Below are 5,965 nucleotides of genomic sequence, written 5' to 3' on the forward strand. Positions count from 1 at the left end.
TTGGGAATCTCCCAATTCCCATTTTTTGAATACTAAAAAGGTGGCACCCAAATAACATGCCCATAAGTTTCTCAAAACCATATGATGTGACCTATCATTGGAAACCGCTTGAAAAATGGAATCTATTGAACTCTAGAGCACTCGATTTGGAGTTATATTATTCAAGTTATGACAAATCCAAAGATTTGACCACGTGTCCCAAACTTATGGGAAATTCCCATATTCCCCAATATGGTGTTTATTGTTCTCACGACAGAATGAGGACAAAAATGAGTATATATTTGTTATGCAGCATAAGATAAATGTTGTTACAAGAAAGAGAACACATGATTATATATGGTATGTTGATTATGGTGCGTCTATTCATATGACTAATCGTATTAAATGGTTTAATGAGATGCATGATTTACAAAATCTAGGTTATGTACAAATGGCTGATGATTCATGCCACCCAAATTTATACTTTGAAAAGGTTCCCTTATCCTTGCATGATGGCTAGACAAAGATTTCGTTAAATATATTACATGTGCAATCAATTACAAAGAATTTATTATTTGTTAGCCAAATGGTGGATCAAGGGTTATAGGTTTAATTTAATATAAATTGTTATTTTGTAGAAGACTTTAATGATAAGTGTAGGTTGGTCACAATTAAAGGAAGTAGAGTTGACCGTATGTTTACTTTAGATGCTGAAATTCCTAAAATATGGCACAAAAGTATTGGACATACAAATGTGCAAAGGTTAAAATTAATGCAGTCCAAATGGTTGGTTATTGGGTTGCCTATATTTAGAGTTGTAGAATTTGAGAAAGTATGTGAAGCATGGCAGTTTGATAAGCAGGCAAGGCAACATTTTTTGCAGGATAGACATGTGAGTAGAAATACACTTAATGTTGTGCATATAGATGTTTGGGGGTCTACATAGAACATATCTCTTGGTGGAAGTAAATATTTTGTCATGTTTATTGATGATTAATAAAAAATGCTATGGATATATTTCATGAGGAAAAATAGTGATGCATTTGAGCATTTCAAAACTTTGAAGGCTGTTACTGAAACAGAAGTAGGACTGAAAGTTAAGTGCTTGAGGTCAGATGGAGGGGAAGAGTACCTCTCTAATGAGTTTGGTGACTTTTTGAGGTCTCATGGGATAAAGAGAGAGTTTACTCATTGAGGTCTCACGGTGTAAAGAGAGGTATATCCCACAACAAAATGGAGTTGCAGGAATGAAAAATAGACATATTGGAAAAGTTGCACGAACATTGATAACTAAAAATAGCTACAAGATATAGGCCTTATACCGATGTTAAAAGCGACGAAAATGCAAATGATAAAATTTGCCCCCGTCGTCGCAAAAAGTGTTGTTATTGGCGACGCCATAGAACAGTCGGTATCACCATCGCTATCAGCGTCCGTATTGGCATCAGTATCAGCATCGCATTTGTGACGTTGATACCGACGATTTGCGACGTAAATAACGACGCCAATAACGACGCGAGTAGTAAAATTTACGATGCTAATAGCGATGGCAACATGGATTTTTTTTTTGTGGCAGGACAGCCTATGTGCTTTATTAGAGCCATACAAAATAGTTTCTGCACTGTGTACAATGCGCTTGCAAACAAAAACAATGTATACTGAAATCATAACACTAATATATGAAATAAATACATGATCGCATAATAAGCGATTGGTACAATCATGACAAGATATCACTAATACATAGAAAATGTCTACATAGATCAGGCGACTCAAAAATAAAGGTCTGTGAGCTCCAGGGATCCAAGGGCGAGCTACATATCCTCGCCCTCCGAAAGCTCATCACACCGCAAAGGAGCATCGAACCGACTCTGCAGAAAAAGAAACAATATATCAGTCCATCATACAATAATGCATTCTAATTAAATATGGTAACTATGGACAAGAAAGATGAGTGACTTACAGGGCCGCCACATCTATATAATCAATCGATCAATGAAGCGAGACCGTACCTCTCTGCATATCGAGTCTCAAGGCCAGTCGAATCGCGATTTGTAATGGAGTGCTGCAAAGAAAACAAAATGCTAACTGTTAGAAACATGATTGTCAGTACAAAGGATATTGCAAAAAAATAAACAAGTAAAACAAAAGAAAAAAAACTTACAAAGTCCTCCAAATATGTCCTGTGGCCGCCACTCCCAAGATGATGGACCACTTCGGCCTCGAGTCGTGCCCTCGCCGTCTCATGCTGCTGATTCCAATGTGCTGGAGAATCCGTAGCCTCCTCCCTCAGTCGGCGCCAGTCGTCTACATCTAACCACTTGGGATTTGCAGCCCCACTCTTGATTGCCTTGTGTGCATTGGATCGTCTGTGTGACATATATACACGTATGTAATCCATCATCCAGCCCGTAGAGAATCTATCTACTGAGGCTGGAACCGGAAACTCCTCGTGCAAGGATGCTACTATGTAGTCCTTGCTCCCCTCCAGTATGTTCTTCTAATGACTAAGACGTTGTGCCGAAAAACTTGTTGGCACAACTCTCTCATGTGAGCCATCACCCTCCTTCCCTCATCATTCATGATAATGGGTCCTGACCTACCATCGACTAGATATTCATATCCCCCTGGAGTTTGACTAAGATGGGTCCTCTCCCATCTGCGTCCACGCTCCTGGGCATATCCAGGAGACCCCTGTGCATCCGGTGTACTGATCGGGGTAATATTTCTTGGAGTGGCACCCACAGGGATGCCACCCCTGCTGACGGCTGAGCAAAAGCAGGAGTAACTGGAGTTGACGTCTCCACAGGTGTGACAAATACCTGAGGTGACGCAACTCCAGCTGAACGATGAGACGGAGACACCACGTCCGTGCCTACACAGTATCCACCTAAGCCTGAGCCACGCTTCCTGGAAGGGCCACGAGAGTGAGGAGTCGCACCTGTATCCCGTGTCGACCGCGGGCTCACTACATCCGTATCTCTGCAGTATCCCCCTGACCCCGAAGTACTTCCTCCCTCTAGCCCAAGTCTGGAGCGTCGAGCTCGTCTGCTCGAAGCCAAAGCATTCGATCGCGCTGAAGTAGATCTAGTAGAGCGCCCTGACGAAGACCGAGACAACTCCTGGTCTGCCATATCTCTGAATCTCGCGATCTGGTCTGGAGACATGCATGTGAAGATATCTTGTAACTCCTCATCGCTCATCCCTCGACTCATCCTGAAAATATCACCTGCACAGATAAAAAGTGATGTTAGAATAATCAATTTTAATCATACAAAGCACAGTAATATAAATCCTTTAAAAAAAATCTCGCTTAAAATGCATATCTTATGTACCCTTATAAGCGATTGGTTAACGAATTGAGTAAGTGGATACTCCAAGTATGAATTATCCTATGGTCCCATGTCAATCTCTTGACACAACTCCGCATACACTGGAAGGTCGATAGACATGTTACCACAAAAGGATGAGTCCACCTCGTTCTCAAAGAATTCTTAGACTCCTATATTTCCATCATTGTTAGCCGATGCTGGATCCAAGCTTTCGACGGCCTCCACCTCTTGCAATATCGATCCCTCTATTTGCATATTATCTTCATCTATGCTCAGAGCATCGCTTTGATCATATACTCTTGCACTTCGGGGAGTTGAAGGTATAACATACCACCATCGAGGTTGTCGGGGGTTTGGATAGAAGATTACTTGTTCACAAACACGCACAAGAGAGTTTAAACCATTATGACATAAACCATGTCGTAATACAATTAGCAAACAAATGAGTCCATGCACCTGTTCACAATGGGCCAGCAACACAAAGGTGTCGCACAAATCCGTCCATTTTTTTTCGGAATCTATTTCGAGAAATCCAGATGGGCCTCCTCAAATTGTTGCTCCAGCTCCTCCAAGTACCACTTTGAACCACTGCACATCGAATAGTATCTGCATGGAGAAGCTACGGTAATCCACCGTAACAATACTTTGCAAGTTTCCAAAATACTCCATCTCATTCACAACCGTGTTTGAATCCGTTGCTCGTCGCCGGCTCTCTTGCTCGAACCTTGCCATGATACCACAATCCATTGTGGAGTGCATTTTGTCAATACGCTCCACTCGAAAATGCCGTCTGCGCGACCACGCTCTGCACTATATATTTTGTACTGTACATTGAAACACTCAAATTAGATGTCGCCTATAAAATTTAGATACAACAAATTCTAAACCCCTCATCACCTTTGGACTACATCCCCTCGAGAATTCCCACTCCTCCATTGAGACCTCTGTCCCTTCACGAGACATTGCGATCAAAGCTCCATGCAACCATCGCGTTGACATGAATCGCGGCATCTCCTCCATGCCTTCGGGATATTGAATCGGTTGATGATGCGTACTACGTCAGAATTCAGCTCGCGCTTCCTCTTGATCTTGCCTAGTGATCTGGTACTTGGTGAGCCACGTCTCCATAGAGGCATGGTGCAACATACGATTCACCTTCTCCTCCATTGAGGCATCCATTCTTTTTTCTACCCCATTTCCAACCACCACATCTCTAGTCAGTCTATCATCGTTCTTCAGTGACCATAGCATTTCGTTGTCTGGATCCACTGTTGGTAGCCATTGTGAAATATGCACTAGCACCTCAGACACCAGCCAACCTTCAGCCATGCTACCTTTTGGCCGAGCTCGTTGTTGCACAAAGCCTTTCAGGGTTTTCATGAAGTGCTCCAAGAAGAACATCCATCGCGTTGTCGTATTGCTGCGCATTCGAGGTGTGAAATCCACCCAAAAGTTGTGTGTGGGATTTGATACTTTGTACATATTTAGTTGTTGTGATTATACTTTTGTTCTGCGTAAGCAGTATAGTGAAGAGGGTTTGGAGCAAGAGGAACTTATCAATAATGCTCTAGTTGGCATGTCTTGCCAAGTGGTCAGTCAACCTAGACGAGGAGGTTTTGATCAACAGTTCACAGGAGCTTTGGGAGATGTGGCTGAGACAGGACAGCTGAGCAAAGCAATAGCACTGATCATAGGGCAAGCATTGCATTTGGATGCACAAAGTAAAGATTGAGCATAGACGACCTCATGCCATTGCTTGGTGAGGGTTCTTATCCTGCAATACCTTTTGCTGTTTTTGATGAGATTCAAGAAGGGTCACCTGCAGCACTTGATGGCCTCATGTTCGAAGATCAGCTTCTCAAATTTGGAAGTGTAGAAGGTGGAGATCATCTTCTGCCAAGGCTTGCAAGTGAGGGCCAGATGAATGAAGGTAATACAGTACATGTTATTGAGACAAGGGATTCAAGTGCACTCTTTATGTTTCACTATGTTGAGGTGTCTTCAAAGTACTGCACAGTTGGAATGCTGAGGCAAGAATACATGTTCGTTCCGTCTGCTCAAAAGGACTGCTGCCTAGCATTTATCTTACATGAATTGGCTGGAAATACGACAATGGTCCTTACGAGGGAGTGTAAAGCTACCAGAAGACTGTCTTTAGTTCTCCGGTATCTAGGCTTGGGTGTGATTCCAATAAGTGGGCAAATGAGCCAGGAAAAAAGGTTAGGATTTTTGAATAAATTCAGATCTGGAGAGTGTGGAGTTTTGATCTGTACCGACGTTGCTAGTAGAGGGCTTGACATTCCAAATGTCAGCCTTGTGATCAATTATAATGTTCCTGAGTATCCTCAGGATTATGTACATAGAGTTGGGAGGACTGCACGGGCTGGAAGGAAGCTTTTCTGAGGGAGGAAAGCCAATTTGGGGGCCGCTTTTCTAGTCTGGGGGAAAAAGGGCAGAGAAAACAAGGGAAAAAAAAGGTGATCAAGTGGAGGGGGAGGGAAGGTGATGGTCGACAGAAAACAACATGGAAATCTGAAGTTCAAGCTTCGGCGTTGAGTCCTCGGCTCTGGTTTGCTGTAAGGGACTCATCGCTTCTCTCAACTCTCATAGCTTGGGTGCAAAAGGAACACAGGAGAAGAGAAGGAAGCTAATGA

General features: G+C 42.8%; 1 pseudogene; it reads left to right on the plus strand.

The window, feature by feature from the left end:
- The first annotated feature begins 5,057 nt into the window (after nt 1–5,057).
- Nucleotides 5,058–5,714, plus strand: LOC148029288 (DEAD-box ATP-dependent RNA helicase 10 pseudogene; annotated as a pseudogene).
- Nucleotides 5,715–5,965: the final 251 nt, after the last annotated feature.

Source organism: Lygodium microphyllum, chromosome 11 (assembly GCF_053477565.2).
Source record: "Lygodium microphyllum isolate KBCC chromosome 11, Lygodium_microphyllum_v1.1.10, whole genome shotgun sequence".
Taxonomy (NCBI): Eukaryota; Viridiplantae; Streptophyta; class Polypodiopsida; order Schizaeales; family Lygodiaceae; genus Lygodium; species Lygodium microphyllum.